The sequence below is a fragment of the Prionailurus bengalensis genome, chromosome A2 (assembly GCF_016509475.1).
Source record: "Prionailurus bengalensis isolate Pbe53 chromosome A2, Fcat_Pben_1.1_paternal_pri, whole genome shotgun sequence".
NCBI lineage: Eukaryota > Metazoa > Chordata > Mammalia > Carnivora > Felidae > Prionailurus > Prionailurus bengalensis.
In genome coordinates, this window is record NC_057348.1 from 110,288,515 (window position 1) to 110,310,111 (window position 21,597).

At 35.1% G+C, this 21,597-nt stretch overlaps 1 protein-coding gene and 1 non-coding gene across 9 annotated transcripts in view; one reads left to right on the forward strand and one right to left on the reverse strand.

The window, feature by feature from the left end:
- HDAC9 (histone deacetylase 9) overlaps positions 1 to 21,597 on the forward strand; it is a 939,997-nt gene that overhangs the window by 92,399 nt on the left and 826,001 nt on the right. The window lies entirely within an intron of this gene.
- On the reverse strand, positions 3,694 to 3,822 carry LOC122488857. Its single transcript, XR_006298770.1, has one exon. It is a non-coding gene; the product is annotated as a U6atac minor spliceosomal RNA (small nuclear RNA).

A 21,597-nucleotide genomic window follows, 5' to 3' on the forward strand; every position in this document is an offset into this window, starting at 1 on the left:
AATTTCTTACCAACTCCTCAGAGTAAGAGGTATAGTTTACATCTTTGCTGAGGATTCCCAGTATTTAGTGTACTATCTAGTACATAGGACTTAATAAGGAAGGTGTTGAATACTTCTTCATCTGCATGTTCTTATCATCCTTAGCCTCAGCGAAGGCTCTCCCCATGACTCGTCCACAAAAACCCATGATGGTTTAGACAAATAGGCTAATATAAAAACCTACAGTTTGATCAAAAGGTTCATAGGGAAAACAATGGAATATAGTTTCCACTGTGAGGTTGGGTATAAAACTGAGTGGATTTGGATTCAAGCTCTGTCATTTATTAGCTGTGTTAGGAAGGGAACTTATTTAACTTGACCAACTCAGTTTATTTTTAAATAATCTTGACAGGCTTGTTTTGAGCATTATCACGTAATAAAAGAAATGTGAAGGTTTTCTGAATAGTTTTATCATTCTGTACCATTATTTAAATATGTTTACAGTGTTTCTCAATTCCTGAAAGAATGACTTTAAACACCCAGAGAACTCTTTTTTGAATATCATTCTTTGTTTCAAACGTATTTCCTTGTGGCAGGAAGCGATAAAAACACATGGCACTGATGGCTAGTGACTGAAGAGGAAGTTAATGGTGTTTGTTTTTCCTCCAGAATTAGTAGTTCAAAAATTAAAAATAAAAATGTGGCTTGCCAAGTTTGGAAAATGCACAGAATGCTTTGATTACAGGATTACAATGGACCTAATTTTTTGACATTAATATTTCTTTCATGTTTATAATTCAAAGTGCTTTTTAAAGTTAAAACTTTGAGGCTTTACATTTTATTTTATAAACTGTCATGAATAAAATATCCAAATGCTATTAAATACATGTGGAATTTACTTCTTTACCCGGTAGACTTAGAAAGCAAGAGAAGGTTTACAAAGTAAAGCAATTTGAAATCACTTGACAAGCACAGATGACGCTGTTAGGATTCCATGTCTCGATGGTAATGCCTTTGAGGAAACAATGTTTTAGATGGTTTTTAAGCTATAATGGGAAGAAGTAAACAAGACCTTTCCCTAGCTATGTACTGAAAAAAACCCGATTGTGATTGGGAAGTATTGTTTGACTCAAAGCCAGCTCGTTTTTCACCAGAGACTCCTGCACACCCACAAGTTTGGGCCATTACTAAAGATGGTGAGGATGAGGTGGGATGAAGAGGGGGGTCTGCAACAGACGGCATCCAATTAAGAAAATCTACAAAAGTGACAAAGATGCTATTCTAGAAACTTAGAATAATTTTATTTCAGGGAACAAATTGTGCAGTTTCGAAGGGAGAATACAACTACTATGAAATATCTTTCATTTAATTAAAACCAAGGTTTATGTGGTTTGCTGCTGCTGCGTGAGTACCATTTTGACTTTTGTTTAGTTATTGCTGGGTGGCTTACAGAGATTCAAATGTACTTTATTACAGGTTAAGGGAGTTCCTTTGGTAAATGTTTAACTTTTTATTGCAAAATCCCCTGTGTTCACCTCTGCTGTCAGGTGGGGCAATAGTTGTACACCCTGGGAAAATCACTTCTAAAGCCTGTTGAATGGAAAGTTTTGTGGGTATTTATTGTGAGGAAGAAGGGAAAGCAAAGATGTTACAGGGGTTATATCATTTCATTCAGTAATTAGCTTTGGAAAGGTCATTGAGGACCTAGTATTTAGGAGTTGTGGATATTTTTAGATCGCGTCTACATAAAATCATGATCTTTCCTTTAATGAGCTAGAAAGAAATCATATAGTCCTGTGTTTTCTGCATGTCACAGGCTCTTATCAGGCCATGGAATCAGTTTTGTACTTGCAATTAAATGGTTCAATAGAATAGACCATATTACAAGATACCAGAGTGCATGTGCATTATAAGATCAAGTATTAGTTTGTGAAAATTGAAATTGAGTTTTCTATAGACAAATATGTTTCTATATATACATATAAATATATTTCATTTAATATGAAATGAAGTTTTAGTGTGAGTAGCAAATGAGGAAGTTGGAAGTTACTGATTGAATCCTCACATTTCTCTGATAGGATACTAAAAGAGACTACTTCTGGTTTATTTGAGTAGGTCTCACTGAGGTGACTTATCTATATCTGGCCTGTCTTCTGTTAGAATCTTTGTTTTGATCACCTTCTCATCATTTGCATTTCACCCCCATACTTAAAACTTTCTGTATTTTTGTCAATAGGATTTGAGTCAAAGATGTTGATTCTGGGGAAATGAATCTTCACTTAGTCTCTGAGCACCATGCTGCGGGTTGGTTGTTACTGGGGATGCCAAGTGGAAAAGAATAAACCTTTACAGCTGGCTCTATAGATATTTTCTATATTTTCCATAGGTTAAGTATGGTGGAAAGTTGGAACAATAATAAATTTCATCAGTACATACAGGTACTGTGTATTAGCTTCTACCACTTGCTCAGTTCAGTTCAACAAGTATTTCTTCAGCTCCTACTTTGTCCCATGTATTTTCCCATCCACTTACTGCCTCCTATATGTAGCTAATTAAATTGATCCCTCACTTTGCTTGTGGGATATCCCAGCATATTTACCGAAGTACATGGTGTTTTGGGGTTCTTTGTCAAAGATAATAGAGATGTAGCTCTAGGTTTTTAACACAATATTACACTTTGGGACTCTGTTGTGTTTGGTCTAGAAATGCTCCTGAAGTCAACCTTTCACTCATTCAGAGGTTCCATGATGAATAAAGTTCACACAGACTGCTTTTCTCTGTCTTAATTTCATAACACATTGATTTTTATTGAAATTTCTCCTTGTTGTTATATACAAAATGTCAGTGCTGGAGATTCTTAACTTGTATTCTGATAACTTGAGAATTAAGGCAGCAGGACCAAGGGGACCAACTGCCTGGATGCCATATGAGGTTTTCTCATGCTCAACTTGTTACTCCTTTTTACTGGCCTTTCTGTATGGCAGTTACTGAAGGTGATGTTCTGGTTTCTGCCTTTCTTTCTTTTGTTCTTTTCTTTTCTTTTCTTTTCTTTTCTTTTCTTTTCTTTTCTTTTCTTTTTCTTCTTCTTCTTCTTCTTCTTCTTCTTCTTCTTTGAAGTGTATGAAGTGTATTGTTTTGTTTAGTTTGGTTATTAGTTGAGTATTGACCATATAAGTCATTGCCTGATGCAGGTACAGCATCGGGGAGGAGTCCCCAGATGGCACCATGAGCCTGCTTTTTCTTGATGGGTCAGTACAAAGACGAATACCCATTAGGCCTAAGCAAATGAAGGATGATGTATAAATAGAACCTGATCATTTTGGTGGGTCTAGAAAAGCTGCCTTTTTTCTTTTTTAAATTCTCAATATTTTTAATCTTCACTAATTTGAAAGATTGAATATGATAGTTTGTAGTCATTTTTACTTGCATTCTTATTAGTGGTTTTGAACATTTTTCCATGTATTTATTGGATTTTCTTCCCATTTTCAATTTGTTTGTACCCTTTGCATATGTTTCTTTTAGACTATTTTTTATTAATTTTAAAGAGCTTTTTGTATATTATTGAAATTATATTTTATATAACAGTAAAATACACATAACATGAAATTTACCCTTTAACCCTCTTAGAGTGTGTACTTCCTTGGCCTGAAGTATTTTTACATTATTGCACAGCTGTCACCACTATCTTTAGAACTTCTACATCATCCCAAAGTGAAAAATAAAAAAGCAACCATGCCACAAAGTAGGTGGCAGTGTCTTACCCATACATGTATTGTGCAGGCCTGAGGACATCTTTTATCCTTGGCAAGGAATGTGCTAACCTCTTCTCCTTTCATACAACGATAGAAAAACGGCTTGAATGATGTAATCCTCTCATTGTTTTTCCGAATCCAAAGCTTCCTTGATTATTGCTACTTCACTTTAAGAGATGTACTTATACATTAAATAAACAGGTGAAAATATGTTCTCATATGACCATCTTACTGAGCAGATTCTGTTTTGTTGAGTCTTTAGAGTTCCTACACTTTAATATACTGGTGTTTGATGTTTTCTTTGCTTGCCAATGTGGTATTTCCAGCTGTGCATGGAAATTAATTTTCTATTTGAATAGACAATTCCAGGAAACTATCTATTAAGTTTATAGGAGGCAAAGAGAATGTTCTTTTACAATTTTTTCCTGGTATTCTTGGCATTATAAGGGGAGTAAAAAGGTTGATATAAGAGTCCATGATTGGCAGTTTATTTTTTGTTTTTAACTAATACTACATAAGTAAAATAAACTTTGCCACAGATCACAAAGATGGTCAAAAATAGAATGTGTTTGGCAATGAGAACTCACCCTCCATTTAACAAAATAATCCTAAATGGATCTTCCATGGACTCTAAAACCTTTCTTGGGCAATAGATCCCCTTCTGTATCTGACTGGTTCTGTGAAATCTCAAAATCTAAGGTCCATAGAATATTCCAAAACCCCAGGAGCTAGGTGTGTTTTAGAATTGAGATTTTATCAGTTGTGTGTTTTTTTTTTAAATTTTAACATTTACCAGCTTTGGATTTAAAAAATTTTTAATTCCATGGGGCACCTGGGTGGCTCAGTCGGTTAAGCGTCCGACTTCAGCCAGGTCACGATCTTGCGGTCCGTGAGTTCGAGCCCCGCGTCAGGCTCTGGGCTGATGGCTCGGAGCCTGGAGCCTGTTTCCGATTCTGTGTCTCCCTCTCTCTCTGCCCCTCCCCCGTTCACGCTCTGTCTCTCTCTGTCCCAAAAATAAATAAAAAAAAAAATTTTTTTTTAATTCCAGTATACTTAACATACAGTGTTAAGAGTTGTTTCCGGTATACAGCATAGTGATTCAACAGTTCTGTACATTACTCAGTGCTCCTCATGACAAAAACATTCCCTTCACCTACTTCACCCTTCTCACCATCCACCTCCCCTCTGGTAACCATTAGTTTCTTCTCTGTAGTTAAGAGTCTGATTTTTAGTTTGTCTCTTTTTTTCTTTGTTTCTTAAATTCCACATGTAAGTGAAATCATATGGTATTTGTCTTTCTCTGACTGATGTGTTTCACTTAGTATTATTCAGCCATGAAAAGAAAGACATCTTGCCATTTGCAACAACATGGAAGGATCCAGAGGGTATAAAGCTAAGAGATTTTATCAGTTTTTTAAAAGGTAGCATGGGACATAAATCCTGTGTTACATGGCATGTCACTTTTATTTTTTATTTTTATTTATTTTTAAAAATTTATTTAGCCTTTAAAAAAATCTTTTCCTTTTTCTTCAATTTACATTTTTGTTAGTTAACATTTGGTGCAATATTGGTTTCAGCAGTAGAATTTAGTGATTAATCACTTACTTGCAACACCTAGTACTTATCACAAGTGCCCTCCTTAGTACCCATCACCCATCCAGACCATCACCCACCCACCTCCCTCTGTGAACCCACACTTTGTTCTCTATCATTAAGAGTCTCTTGTGGTTTGTTTCCCTTTCTTCTCTTTTTCCTCCTTCTTATATGTTCCTCTGTTTTGTTTCTTAAATTCCACATATGAGTAAAATGGTACAATATTTGTGTTTCTATGAGTTATTTCACTTAGCATAATACATTCTAGTTCCATCCATGTCATTGCAAATGGCAAGACTTCATTCTTTTTGATGGCTGAGTAATATTCCATTGTATATATACACCACATCTTCTTTATCCACTCATTAGTCGAGGGACATTTGGGCTGTCTCCATAATTTGGCTATTAGTGATCATGCTGCTATTAACATTGGGGTGCACATACCTCTTTGAATCTGTATTTTTGTATCCTTTGGGTAAATGCCTAATAGTGCAAATGATGGGTCATAGGGTAGTTCCTTTTTTTAGTTTCTTGAGGAACCTCTATGCTGTTGTCCAGAATGGCTGCACCAGTTTGCAATGCTATCAACAATGGAAGAGGGTTCCCCTTTCTCCTCATCCTTGCCAACACCTGTTGTTTGTTTGTTGTTAATTTTAACCATTCTGATAGGTGTGAGGTGTTATCTCATTTTGGTTTTGATTTGTATTTCTTTGATGGTAAGTGATATTGAGCATCTTTTCATGTGTCTGTTAGTAATTTTGATGTAATTTGGAAAAGTGTCTATTCATGTCTTCTGACCATTTCTTAACTATTTGTATTTGGGGTGTTGAGTTTGATAAATCCTTATAGATTTTAGATACTAATCCTTTATAAGATACTATTATAACCCTTTATAAGATACTAACCCTTTATAAGGTACTATTTAGATACTAACCCTTTATATGTTGTTTGCAAATATCTTCTCCCATTAAGTAGGCTGCCTTTTGGTTTTGTTGTTTCCTTCAGTGTGCAGAAGCTTTTTTTCTTGATGAAATCCCAGTAGTTCATCTTTGCTTTTGTTTCCTGTGCCTTTGGTGATGTGTTCTAGTAAGAACTTTCTATAGCCAAGGTCAAAGAGATTGCTGCCTGTTTTGTCCTGAAGTATTTTGATGGTTTCCTGTGTCACATTTAGGTCTCTCATTCTTTTTCAATTTATTTTTGCATATGGTGTAAGAAAGTGGTCCACTTTTATCCTTCAGTGTGTTCCTGAAAGACACAGGATTTTTTCCAACGACATTGTTGAAGAGCCTGCCATTTTTTCCATGGGATATTCTTTCCCGCTTTGTCGAAGATGAGTTGGCCATTTAATTCTGGGTCCATTTCTGGGTTTTCTCTTCTGTTCCATTGATCTATATGTCTGTTTTTGTTCCAGTAGCATACTGTCTTGATGACTACAGCTTTGTAATGTAACTTGAAATCTGGAATCATGATGCCTCTGGTTTTGTGTTTCTTTTTAAGAATTGCTTTGGCTATTCAGGTTCTTTTGTGGTTCCATACAAATTTTAGGATTGTCTGTTCTAGCTCTGAGAAAAATACTGGTGATATTTTGGTAAGAATTCATTATATGTGTAGATTGATTTGGGTAGTATGGACATTTTACCAATGTTTGTTCTTCTAATCCATGAGCATGTAATGCTTTTCCATTGCTTAGTGTCCTCTTGAGTTTCTTTCATAAATGTTCTACAGTTTTCAGAGTGTAGATCTTTTCCTTCTTTAGTTAGGTTTATTCCTAGGTATCTTATTGTTTTTGGTGTCATGTCACTTTTAATAGGGTCTGGGACAGTTCCTCATAATAAAAACATTTAATATTTATTTCTGCAGTGAAATTCATAGCTATTAATACTAAATGAGGTTAAAATAATAAATAATCTCCTGTCTGTTTAGGCCAGTTTTTATTGCCAGATGAGCTTAGATTTGTCACCAAATGAGTAATGAAAATTCTTTGTTCCTTATGGTCATCGATAAGGGACGAATAAAAATCTACCTGTAATTTAGGGATTTCCTAGTCTCTCAGTTAGAAGTGGTGTGGCTCCATGCTCCAGACATGTTTGCTTCTCCTCAGCTCCACACTCAAGTTCTGGACTTACTATTCTCAATATGACAGATACTTTTGTTTCTAGGGCTTTGTTCCTATTACTCAATGATACTTTTACTGAATTTAATCTCTTGCTTTTAAGCCATTTTGTGCCTGGATTCTGATCCTTAACACCCAGTTAGTTTGCCAATGTGGTAAATGTCTCATCATATCTTATATGAATATATATGAATATAAACGTATATGTGTGTATATATGTATCTATATGTATATATGCATATGTATATAACTATGTATATATGTATATAAGAATGTATATATATATGTGTGTGTGTGTGTGTGTGTATGTGTATGTTCACTGTTTCTGTTCTTTTGCACTGGTTATTTTCAGTACTTGAAATGCCTTTTCCTCCTGTTAAATTTATCTCCAACCACATTATTCTGCTAGGGATATTTAGTTTCATCCTCTGTTATATTCTCTATATTCCCTTAGAGCACTGTATCTACCTTTGTTACAGCATGCAGTACATTGTTCCTTAATTATTATAGTAATTATCTCTCTCTCATATTAGACTGTAAGGCTTTTAGAGTAGCACTTCTTTGTATGTCTATTGCCTTAAACAGTGCTTGGCACAGCAGAGTTTCCAAGATTTTCAACCCAGCATAAATAGAAGGTGTGTGTTTGGAAGTGATAGGGTGATATTGGGAACCAGGGAAAGAGGGATGTGCAATAGAAATAAATTCATGGGAACACCTGGGTGGCTCAGTTGGTTAAGTGTCTGACTCTTGATTTTGGCTCAGGTCGTGGGATGGAGCCCTGTGTCCGCCTCTGCATTGGTGGTGTGGTGCCTGCTTGGGATTCTCTTTTTCCCTCTCTCTCTCTCTCTCTCTCTCTCTCTCTGCCCCTCATCCACTCATGCTCTCTCTCTCTTTCTTTCTCTCCAAATAAATAAACATTTAAAAAAATAAATTCATGAACAAGACAGAGTAGTTTAGAATAGCAGTGGTTTTGTTTATTTTAAATGTACATGAGGGCTAGAAACTAAAAGATTCATGTGGTTTGGAGAATTAGGAAAACTTCAAAAAGGAGTTGAAACTGGAGACAAAGCTTGGCAGGTGGATGGGATTGAGGTAGGCAAAGAAGAGTTCACAATGCTTTCCAGAGAAGGGGAAGTATGTTGCGGAGGGAATGGGTGTGGATGAGAGAAGAAGATATTTAAGCTGTTGGCCAGTTATAATGTAAGTTCTAAATTAGGAGATTGATAGAAGAAACAGGTCAGTAGGCAAAGTAGGGCTGGATTATATAGGGCAATATATTGTAAGAAAAAGAATGGATCTTTTTAGAGTAAGATGTCATTGTGAATTAAGGTATATAGAACAGGGATGATATGACAAAAACATTTCCGAAAATAAATGTATCCACAGCATATTCACTGATGCGTGAACTAAAGGAAGGTGAGGGGGCTGGTTTACATCCTTTTGCTAAAACCAGTAGGGGATCATAAGGACCTGATATGAGATGATGGTGGTGAGACCAAGAATAGAGAAAACAAGTGTGACTTTTGAAAAGTAAAACTGTGGTGTGATGGTGAATTTTTTGCATCACTTTGACTAGGCCACTGGGTGCCAAGATATTTGGTCAAACGTTATTCTGGGTGTTTCTGTAAGAGTGAGATTAACATTTTAATTTGTAGACTGAGTAAAGCAGACTGAGTCTCCATAATGTGGGTGGGCTTCATCCAATTAGGTGAAGGCCTGAATAGAACAAAAGGCTGACCTCCCCCAAATAAGAGAGAATTCTGCCTGACAGCCTCTGAACTGGAACATTGGTTCCTCCTGGTTCCACAGAAGCCTTGTTGACCTTCAGACTCAAACTGAAACACCAGCTGTGCAGATTTTGGACTTATCAGCCTCCATATTCTATGAGCCAATTCCTTATAATATGTCTCTGTTTCTCTGGAGAACTCTGACTAATACATGTGGGGTGTGGAGACTGACTAGATATGGATGCTACAGGTGAGGGAGGAATTAAAGCTGACTAAAATTTAGGACTGAGAATTCTGGAGAATAATAATGGTAGCAATAGGGGAAGTTGAAATAGGCAGTCAGTTCTGAGAGAGAATATGTTTGGTTTTGTTTCTGTTGACTCTGAAGTGATATTGGAAATTCGAGTGAAATTGTTACACGCAGGTGTAGTAAGGTGGGTAGCTCGTGTGGGTTAGGCTGAGTAAGGCATCTTGGAATCCTGTGTAAGTGAACAGAAGTCATCTGACAGAACAAACCCCATAGGGGAGTGAGAGAGGAACAGAGGGTAAGAATGTGATTCAGGCTCTCCAGGCGAGAATTACGGGTTTAGAGAAGAAAGATGAGTTGGTACACAAAAACTTGGTTGGGGACAGAGTTCGCTCTTGACATTGGTTTGTCTGTATGTGCATGAGAATGTAAGCTCCATGAAGCTGGTGGTTTCCCCCACTCCTGTTTCTCCCATTTTAAATATTGTGCTTTGGATTTGTGAGATCTCCAGACCATTACTTTTACCTTTATTTTTCACCTTAAATGAAAAATGAAACAGGAATTAGGATTTCTTTGCTGTAATTTTGACTTGGCATTTAAGTAGGTATATAGAATCCGGTTTCACATTTTAATTCCTAGGACTTTGATTTCCTTTTCCAAAAATGTGAAGATTGGTTTAAGAAATTTTAGGATTTTTTTTTTTTACAGCTGAAAAATACTGGGGAAAAATATCTATATGTCAAAAAAATGTTCTAAGCTGCAAAAGTGGCCTTGGGTAAATTCAGAAAATAAATTTTACAGCAAAACTTCCTCATTGCTATTTTGGAAGTTTTTATTGATTTACTATTAATTAGATTATTATAATATATTAAATAATTCAAAGTGTATAATCTTGTCTAAAAGCATCTTTGGACCAACAGATTTCCTCCTAAATTTTAAAGATGTGATTAAAAAATTCTTGGGGTGCCTGGGTGGATCAGTCAGTTAAGTGTTTCACTTAGATTCAGGTCATGATCTCACAGTTCATGGGTTTGAGCCCCATGTTGGGCTCTGTGCTGACAGCTCAGAGCCTGGAGCCTGATTCACATTCTGTCTTTCTCTCTGCCCCTCCCCTGCTTGTGCTCTCTCGCTCTCTCAAAAATAAATAAATAAACATTAAAAGAAATTCTTTACAGGAAGCCTACCCCTATTTTATATAGCTTTAAGTTAATATAACTGTAAAAAGTATTCAGAAAACAAAAACATACTAGCATTATTTTTTCTTTAACTCCAATACTGTAAAGAAATTTCAAGTTCTTATGGTATTTTTATTCTATTACTACGTCTTCTAACTCTTAAAATCTCATACAATCAACTTACACAAAGAAAAAAAAGAGAAGAATCATTGGTTAAAGTGATCATATATGTTTACTATGCCTTATTCAAAATTATATTGTACCTCCTAATGTGTTTCTAGATCTCTGTTAACATCACAATACCCATTTTTAATCAGTTTTGAGTATTTGATCAATGTGTGATATTTAAATTGTAGTCAATACCCTTTAACAATCTTTTGATTGTACAATGTGAAACATGATGAATTTCTAAGAAGTTTGGAAAGAATAAGATCTTTCTATTTAAAAAATGTACAGTGTATATGTTGATATAATATGTGACACAAGAACTATTGAACAGATGGAGAATAGGTGCCATCAGCTTTAATCCGAAGACATTAAAATACTAATATTAACAAAACCAACATTTTTTTTATTGAATGGCACTTGTGCCCCCAGGATATTGTGTGTTAGGTATTGTAATTCTAATTGTGTGCCTTCCTACTTTCTGGTAAGCAAGGGGAGACTGTCTTTGGCCATTCTTTCTTATTGAACATTTATGTGCAAATTCCATAAGGAAATAATCTGCCTTCAACAACAAGGTGCTGACTTTTTTTGTCATTTAATGTCTCTTTTGTTTGCTTTGAGGCTGTCTTTAATTGAGGACAGTTGATAGGTGAGAAATCTCTTGGGAAGGTAATCAGATACCTGCTTTTATGACACAATTCTTCTATCTACAAAATGATATCTAGAAATAGTGTATTTCCAGTGGTGATACTTGAAAATGATTTATTTTTACTTCCCAGAGTTTCCCAAATTTCTGGATTTCTTATGAAGGTGAGTAATTTATCCTTGAATTTATTTTACTTTTGTGTCTATTTATATTCAAGTCATTTCGCCATTCTTGTTGGTCAGCCAACATCTTAGCTCTGTTTGTGTTGTGTTTGGGCATGAGGATTTGCTCTGCAATCAGATATAGAAGAGATTAGGGGCACCTGGGTGGCTCAGTCGGTTGAGCGACCTACTTCGGCTTAGGGCATGATCTCACGGTTTGTGACGTTTGTGAGTTCGAGCCCCGCGTCGGGCTCTGTGCTGACAGCTCAGAGCCTGGAGCCTGCTTCTGATTCTGTGTCTCCCACGCTCTCTGCGCCTCCCCCATTCATGCTCTGTCTCTCTCTGTCCCAGAAATAAATAAACATTAAAAAAAAATTTAAAGATATAGAAGAGATTAAAAAATAAAAATACATATTTGGGAACATAAAAAAGCATTAGAAAAACTTTTTTAACATTTCTGCTCCGTTTATAAGTCACACTAATGACTGCTTTGCTTCTCAGTAATTTTCCATTTGTAACATTTTATACCTGGATACACAAATGTAATGCAATTGAACAAGAAAACAATTATCTGTCTGGTGGAAATAAATGTATTTATCTCATTGAAACAATTGACTTGTTTAAAAATACACAGAAGTTCTGTTCAGACTGCGGTTACCTGTAATTTGTAAAGAATTTCCAGGAAAGAATTAAAATCCTTTGATGTAATGGGATCAGCTATTGAAGTCATTGGTTGTGAATGATAAATTTCCATTCAGAATTCCCCTGTCATAGAAACCTCTATTTGGAATCATTTTGGTTTTGAGAGCTTTTTTCAATAATCTCTGAGTTTTGGCTGGATCCCTGGAAAACTGCACGCAAAGGCTGTATCTTCCAGTGAAAGCTTCATGTTGACTTGTGGGTTCTATGTCAGTGGAACGTTTCAGTGCTTTTTGGCCTGGCTCAAATGTTTCTTGGCATTTTCTGAGGAATTTGTCCCATCCCATCTATAGGATCACACTGGATTCTGGATAAATTCTTAAAGCCATCATTCATCTGCAAGCTAATTTGGGATTTTATTGGGTTTTGGAAGTGGCCTAATACCATTGGGCAATTGAGGATTCAATATTTTTAATAATATTTTCAAGGACATACCTACTTTAAAAATAATACAGGGAAAAACTACTTTTCCCTTAGTCCAGTAATTATTCTTTTGTATCTGATCTTTTCACAGAGGCCAATGTCCTGTTTTAATTTCTCAGTGTATTTTTTGCTCTCTTCACCAGTTTCTAAAATTACTGCAGATCAACAACATTTTCATCTTTCTTAGAGAGTGCTCTGGCTCTGGGCTGACTTCAGTCTTGTGATGTGGGACTGATGTGGGTTTTCATTTTTCACATTAAAAGTACTGCCACAGCTAGTTACTTTTAGTTATAACATCATAGAATGTTGGTGCCCGTAGGTGCCCTGAAGATGGCCTTGTCTAGCCCTCTTGTTTTACACATCAGGGGAGCCAGGCCCAGTTCCTTAGCTCGCACTGCAAGCTTAGGGTGGAACCTGTGGCCACTTCACAACAGAACTGGTCTATAGGAGCACCCCCTCACCCGCTACCAGAATCCTTAAGATCCAGCCCTATTCCCTGTCTCAGGTTTTGTATCTTAAATCTAAATCTTAGTTTTCCCTAATGCTTTTTAAATAATTCCCCATACTTCCTATGAATTTGGAAAACCAGCAGGAAAAAATTTGTTTTATGTTTGGTTGGGATGTCAGAGTGTTACGTATGATACCATTCTCTTCATGTTTTGAGCCATCAAGAAATAAGTGTAGGAAAGTGAAAGGGATCAAAATTACTGCCTTCTTACAAATAATGTTGGGTTTGGGACCACATGGTAGACTCAAGGCTAAAGCAGGCTTCCTGTGCCTCCTACAGAATGTAGCCACCCACTGATAGATGGAGAAGTGTCCCCATCTGACCCCCGTGTAAGACCACTCTCAGGAAGGGCTGTCAGACTAGTACCTCTGAGAGACCCCAATGGAAGGCTAGGGGCCTCCCACCAGAGCACTTTACAAGGACTCTGGCAAACTGTAGCAGCCCTCTACCACCCATAGGAAGCAGCTCCTTTCAAGTAGGCCATGTTCTGGTGAGTCTTTGTTTTTTATTCTTTTTGTTCTTACCTTACTATTCTTGCTTCCTGTAAGCCTTATGACACCAGCGTCATTTACATTCCCCCCCCCCCCCCGCATGATGAATTATTTTCCTGTTATTCTCCTGAATAGAGTTGAAAAGACAAGTACGGTAAAATCAGCCTAGGCAACTGACCGTTTGCATTTGAGGAAAATAAATGAAAATTAGGCAGTGGTGATGAGAACGCCTTGAACATGTGCTCAGAACATTCACAATAACAGGAAATGAAGAACTCTTCTACTCCGTCATCACCAGGGCATTCTTCTGTCATTTTTAAGAGTAAGCTGGGGGAAGACTTTTCCTCTTTATCTGCTGTCTTTATGTAAGCTTGGCCAGAGCTCACTGTTATAGTTTAATAAATATATTCCCAGGTATCTGTAGACAGTGTCAAATTATCTTGTTTTGTTTTGCTTTTGTCTCCTTCTGGACCTGAATTAAGTAAAATTTCAGGTCATAGAACTGTCTTGAAATTTTTAGTTGATTTTCACTTTTATGTAGGTAGGTATCTACTGGGTTTCATGACTTCGTTTTATTTTCCAGATGTTTTCTGAGTGATCATCTTGTTTCTTTACCTTCTGCATTAACAGTTGAAGATAGTTACCTACGACAACCTAGAGAAGATTTAACAGTATCCTTCCTATTAAGAGACTTGTTTTCTTTAGGATTTCTTGCCTTGTGGAACTTGTTGCACCTGTGTATAGACACTTTTACTTAATTCAGAGGTAAATTAAAAGTAATCAAAAATTATAATGTTCTGGACAATCACGGATTCTTCCCCACTGTTATGCTTACTCAGAGTTTGCTTCCTTTTAGTAGGTTTAAGGCCATTTAGATAAAAATACTGAATTGTAGAGTAGGTTTCAAATGTTATGGTTTAAGATGTTAAGATTTAAGATGTTTCAGTGCATTCTTGAATTGAAACCATCACCTTTTAGATTAATTGTTTCTGAAGAATTGGTTTCACTGACATCTCTTGAATCATCATCGTGTTTTTGCTTAGTGTGCATGTCAAGTGTCTGTTACAGTGAAAGCTGAGATGTGGCACACAGGAAATAACACAGAGGTAGTACATGGTACACAGTGGAAGGCATGGGGGCAGTAGAGAGTAGTGGTGGAGTCCTATGGACCTGGGTTGAAACTCAGTTCTATCAACTGACTTTCATAATCTCTCTGGTTCAGTTTGCTCATCTGAACAATGGGCATACCAATTAATGTCTTCTACTTCAAAAGTCTTGTGAGGATTAAGTGAATTAATACCTGGAAAGCCTTTTAGAGCAGTGTCTGAAATATCATATGAGCATTATAAATCTTAGCTGTTAAACAGTCTTAACATTCCTGGGGCACCAGTGTGGCTTAGTTGGTTGAATGTATGACTCTTGATTTTGGCTCAGGTCATGATCCCAGGTTCATGGGATCAAGCCCGGCTTCAGGCTCTGTGCTGAGCATGGAGTCTGCTTGAGATTCTCTCCCTCTCCCTCTCCTTCTCCCTCTCTCCCTCTGCTCCCCTCCCCTGCTTGCTCTCTCCCTCTCTTTCTAAAATAAAATTTAAAAAATAATAAAAAAATAGTCTATATATTCTAATTGGATTAATGGACCAATGTTTATCTGTATTTTTAAGTGTTTTTCTTAGTACATTATTATTTAGGAAAACTGGATTAGAAAGATTTCTGAGGTATTCCTGGCTTGCATTTGTTAAAAATTTAAAAAAAAAAATTGTTTTAATGTTTATTCATTTTGAGAGAGAGAGCCTACAAACACAAGTGGGGGAGAGCAGAGAGAGGGAGAGAAAAAATCCCAAGCAGGTTCCGTACTGTCAGCACCGAGCCCGACTTGGGGCTCGAACCCTAGAACCCCAAGATCATTACCTGAGCCAAAATTAAAAGTCCGACGCCCAACCGACTAAACCACCCAGGTGCCCACTGGTTTGCATTTTTAAAGGTGAATTGTGTATCAGAAGACTAGGAGCCTCAATTGTGTATAATTTAATACTAATAAATAAAGTTGGGTTTTGGGTTGTCTGTGTGAAATTATTTGATGATTTCAGGGAATTTATTTCCCACTGCCAAACTGTATTTAATTGTCTTCATTGTTGTCATTGGTTTTGGCACTAAAATTGTCGTATAGTCATAATTGCTCAGATTAGAAGGGAAATATTGAAGAAGTCGTCCTCCAGTTATTAACAGATTAACAAGCATAAAATAGTTGGATATTTTTGAGGAATGTAGGATAACCTAATACCCAGGGGCATAATATCCCAAGGAGAAAATTTCCTAATGTGTGTTTTGGGTGTATGGAGTATTAATGAGGGTATACCAATTTTATCATGTAAAGAATTGCGAAGGAAAAGTTTTAGGGGAACCTAAAAGTTTTACTTTAGCTTGTGTAATAAACTTGACTACATCAATATCTGGAAAATAATTAGAATACCAGATTATGTTGAGTGCCTAAAGAAATATGTTTGACAACTTTTAATTTTCTTTCCTCCTACACACCACTTCCTAGTTTGTTTCTGGCACACCAGATGTGTCTCAACACAGTAGCTGATCCGGGTAGAGTTGTGTGAACACCCGTGGCATAACAAATTTTCTCATTTTCATTACATTTAATGAAACTAAAATTGGAAGGAGCAGTGCATGTGGCAAATAGTGTTATAGAGACATAAGGGGTAACTTGCCCTTTTTCCAGACCTCTGCATCAATGTGCCTTTTTTTAAGCTAATATTAAAGTTTGTATGCAAATGATGAATGTACACAAACAAGGCTCATTGTAACCTTGCTTTTCATAGTTAGGCACCAATGGGCTACTCTTGGTGCACAGAAGTGAAGAGGGATGACTGGTGGGGGAAAGTGAAAAAAAATTACTCACAGGCAAAGTTTTTTTTTATTTTTATAATACTCTATTTTCTGTTTTCTAGTTTCTTTGAATGGACCAATTCACTCCTGTTTTCGTAGCTTAAAACCAGCTTTAGTTCTTGATCTCCATGGAGAAGATACTTTCCATAGGCATTTTTATTTTGTCTTTCATTTCTTTACTGTAGTAATTTCCCCATTATTCTTACTTAGCCTTTTCTCCATTTAAATGCCAGGGCATGTACTATATTTCAGAAGCTGTAATTTTCTTTCAAAGAAATTAATTTTGTTTTTAGCTTTGGCTTCATATGTGATCCGTTTATGGGTCTCTAGTTTTGAATATCTACCAATAATTTATAGAACCATTTTTTTCTCAGTTTTTAATTATAGAATAAATAATATTAAAAACAGACACCTTACCAACAGATTACCTTACCAACCTGTGCAGTTTGTTTCCTTTTGGTTTCAAGTCGTATTTGGTTTCAACTTATATTGCCGTTTTCAGGTATTACACTCTTTAATGAGTGGTTTCCAGGAGCAGTTGTTTGGTAATCATTAGTTTACTTAATCATTCCTCTGATGTTGAAGATTTAGATTTATAATGTTTTGCTATAATAAATTGCATCACAACAAAAATCTGTTTGAATATGGCCTTTCTTTTTTTTAATTTTTAAAATTATTATTATTAGTATTATTATTATGGGTCATTATTCACTCAGTTTAAACTTTCTGGCTTGATCTTATGAAGTTAAAAGTTTTGAATATTTTTGTGGGTCAAAGGATGTGATTTTTAAGAAATGATTTTTGAAGTGCTTTGTCAGATGGCTTTCTACTATAAATTGCCAACAATAATGTCTTGGCTTTATCAATTTTATTTTTCTAAGAACCTGGGTATTGTTGGATATTGTGTCTCAGAATTTTGTATTTGTTAGTTAAATGTAAAATGGTACTTCAGTGTTGCCTTAATTTGCCTCACTTTGGTAAATAAAATGCTTTAATGCTCTTTTTTTCCGATGTGTACCTAATAATTTGATTCCTATGTGCATGTCCATGTTACTGCCTTATTTTTCTTCTGCATCTTATTTTTCTGTCAGTTTATCCCCTTTTGTAACAACCTTTGATCTCTTGTATTTGATAAACATTTCTGCAATATGTTGTTTTCCTTTTACCATGACTATTACTTTTCTTAGTAAAAGTTAAAGATTAAACTGTAAAATTTACATCTTTTTGTTTCTTTTATTAATTCAAGGTTTAGAAAGCTACCATTGTTTCAAAAATACTCAATTTAATGCTCATTTTTATGAGCTAAATCATATATGTATTATATATGCAAATATACACAGACACACACACACACACAGAAAGACAGAGAATTAGGAGGCATTAGTATTGTAATTATATTATGCAATATAAATTTTGACCCATTTTCCCCTCAGAATACTGGTTACCTCAATATAATTTATTAAATAGCTTTCCTCCCTGATCATTTTGAATTTTTATTATATCATTACATTCTTACATATAATTAGATATTTTACTGGACTTTCTATTCTTATTTGTTGATGTATTTCAAAATACATGTCAAAACCACATTATTTAAATTATTATTGCTTTATAATACATTTTAAAATCTAGTGGGCTCAGCCCTTCTTTTAAAAAATCCTTGAACTTCTATTATGTACCAGAAAAAGTGAGGATAGAAAAATGAAAATTGCCAGTTTCCCCACCCCTGGTAATCAAAGTCTTGCCAGGAAAACAGATATGAAAAAAACCCAAAAACTGGATACATGTATAATATGATAAAAATCATGATAGAGAGGTGAATACAGAACTGGTAGCACAAAGGAAAATAGTATGTTTTCACCTCTATTTTTTCTAGTTCTAATGAAAGTTTTGTTTTAACTGTAATTGCTATTTTATGTCTACAAAATACTTTGAGAACGTTTGGTTTTTTAATCTTGTAATCTCATTTAGGATTATTGTATCTTACTTATTTCTAAGTTAAGTTCTATAGTTTTCTTGAATATGAAATACTTGTTAGAAGAATTTCAAGTTAAACATGTACATGTTATGAATATTATTTGTGACAGTCTCCAGGTAATTCTACATTCGATTTATTTCTTTTAAAAAGGCCTATCTTTTGGGTTTGCTCTTAAATGAAAAATTAGAGCACATACTCCTTCATCTTTTTTGGGGGGGGCACTCAAACATTCGTTGATAATACTTCTGGGTTTGATAGGATTTGATACACATACAAGACACAAATGTGGAAGTGTTATCGATGTTAATTTTTGAAACCAATGGTAGGTCAATGAGAAATTCCTGAGCCAAGGAAACCATATTCTTATGAAAATGTGATTGAAATTATAGAAAACAATCTGTGTTCTATAGCTGTGGAAACTTTAGACGGATCATCTTTGACATGTGAATTATAGTTTCTATCACTGCAGCTGTTAATTGGTGACAAGGAGGGATAAAGTGTATTAAGGAGTTTTGGAAAATAAAACATAAATACATATCAAATAGTAATTATTTCTGGAATTCTGTATACATAAGGTGTTTAAACCCTCCTTTTTAAATGCACACTAAAACTCATTTCATTATTTAAGTTTTATAAGTTATTCTTTATTTAAAAATAGTTTTGTATTGGCAAATTAGGTCAGGAATAAGCAGGACCTCAGTGACGTAAATAAATAAATCCCAGTGGATGACTTTCTTTGGACTTCCTCTTTTGTGTAATTCTTTTTATGTATAAGAGTACATCTCTTGGCAAGGTCCCATTATAAAAAAGAAAAGAAAGGTGGGGATGTGGGGGGATAAATATTCCCAGAGAGACTCCTTGAATTTCAGCCCTTTCAGTTACATGATTATTCTTGTGGTTACAGGAGATGAAAGGATAATGAGGACTTGGTTTCCTGAGTCATAAAAAATAATTTGGATATACACAGGGCCATTTACGTGAATAAATAGATGCCTTATAAAAATTCTCTTTGGGGAGGTACACTAAAATCATTTTAGTGGTCCAAGTTCTGTGACCTCAGAGTAAGTTCAAGTGTAGGGAGAAGCATGGCAGGCACTTGATAATAAATTTAGTCCAAGTGTTTAATTTATGTACTTCTTCATTCAAAAAAATGATTTGGGACATCTTATAAGAATATATTTGACTTAATAATGAGAAAAAGCACAGAGAAGTAAAGATTCACTATCAGGAAAATATAAATAAGTGGGGAGTCTTAACCACAAAAAAGAAAGTAAATATATTTATATTTATTATTCATATTATGTCTCTTATTACATATACACATGCACTTGTTTTTTATATATTAAGTCTTTACATTTGTGTTTTAAAAACAATTTTTAGTAGTACCATTTAGCTTTGTAGTATTTTTAAGTGATTCCCTTTAAAAGAATTGATTTACCTGTGGGTGATTTCAGATCAACCTTTTCAGTACCTAATTTAAGAGTAGATGGATTAAAAATGTTGGGAAGAGAACAGCAGCCATAATAAACAAGATGTATAAAAGTTACTGAATTCTCCACTTGAGAGAGAGTTTCAAATATTTCTTAATAGTTATCCAGATCACAACCTTTCACATTTTCTATCTTAATATCTATCTCCCTTTTCTACCTTACCATCACCTGCAGCCAAAACAAAACAAAACAAAACAAAACAAAACAAAAACCAACCAAACAAACAAAAAACAAAAAATAACTCCCCTAATCTGAAATCATTTTTGTGTGGGGCCTAAACATTTGTATCCAAAATATCCTAGCATATCCATTCTAAATTGTCATGAAGTCATCATTGATAACATAGAATATGGAAAGAAAATTTAGAGAAAAATTTCATCTAGTTGTCAATGATAAAGGAAAGAGAGTTGAATAATAAAATAGCATGAGTTAGTAAAAAAACAATGAAAGACTAGAATTTACCATGAAAATTATGTAGTGTGTAAATCCTGAGTAACAGTTTTGAAATATTGAGTCTGAAAATCAGACCTGCAATTTCTGCATTTGTTTTTTATTATATACAACTTAATTGCCTGTTAGTTAAGTCCTAATCCATCAAATAAACAAAAATAATTATCAACCTACCTTAGCTGTTTTCCCTTTCCCTTAAATCTTATTTTCCTTATTTATTATGTCATTATTTCCAAACTCCATTAGTCCCTTTGGTCTGTTATCACCCTTATACCGCTGTAGGTATGGATATTTTAATTGGAAGAGACAGGTAGTAACTTTTTCGTTTTGTGATCTTTTATATTCTGATTCAATAAAACTTTATTGATAACCTACTTATGTAATAGGCACTATGTGAAGAGCTTTTTCATATCTTATCATACATTACTTCTCATAATAACTTCATGAGGTAAGTACTTTATGGTCCTAATTTAATATAGGTGAAGTCTTATTTTAGGGAGAGACTAGCCCAAGGTCACATTGCTAATAAGAGCTGCATTTTGGCTCAAACCCGTCTTTGACCTTGAAACCAATGTTCTTTCCATAGCCCTATCTCTTGCTAAGTACTCCTGACTTTTACTTAAGATACCCTGTACTCTCTGTTATTAATCATGTTTGTGTAAAATGTAGTCTTCTCTTAAGTAGATACAGTAAGGCTGCTATTGTTATCTGGGCCAAATTGAGGAATTGAATCATGGAGATGGAGCTCTGTTGACTATACACTGGTCAGAAGAGTTGGTTCAAATTTCCATTGGTTCAAATCAGAAAGAGGGACAGTTTTTTAAGGGAAAAGGAGTATGTAGTGGGTTTTTTGTTTGTTTGTTTGACACTGATGTTAGTTTTCCTTTTGCCTACTAAGGACAACTGCAAACACTATGTACTGTAAACATTGTATCTGATATAATGAGGAAATTGTGAGTTGCATAGTAGGAATTCTTTCAAACTTGACATTTATTGAGCACCTCATAAAATCCAGATATTCTACTATGTTCATTGCTCCATCCTTGAATAAGACGTAGATCTGACTCTCCAGGAACCTACAGTCTAGTGAGACTTTCAATTTGTA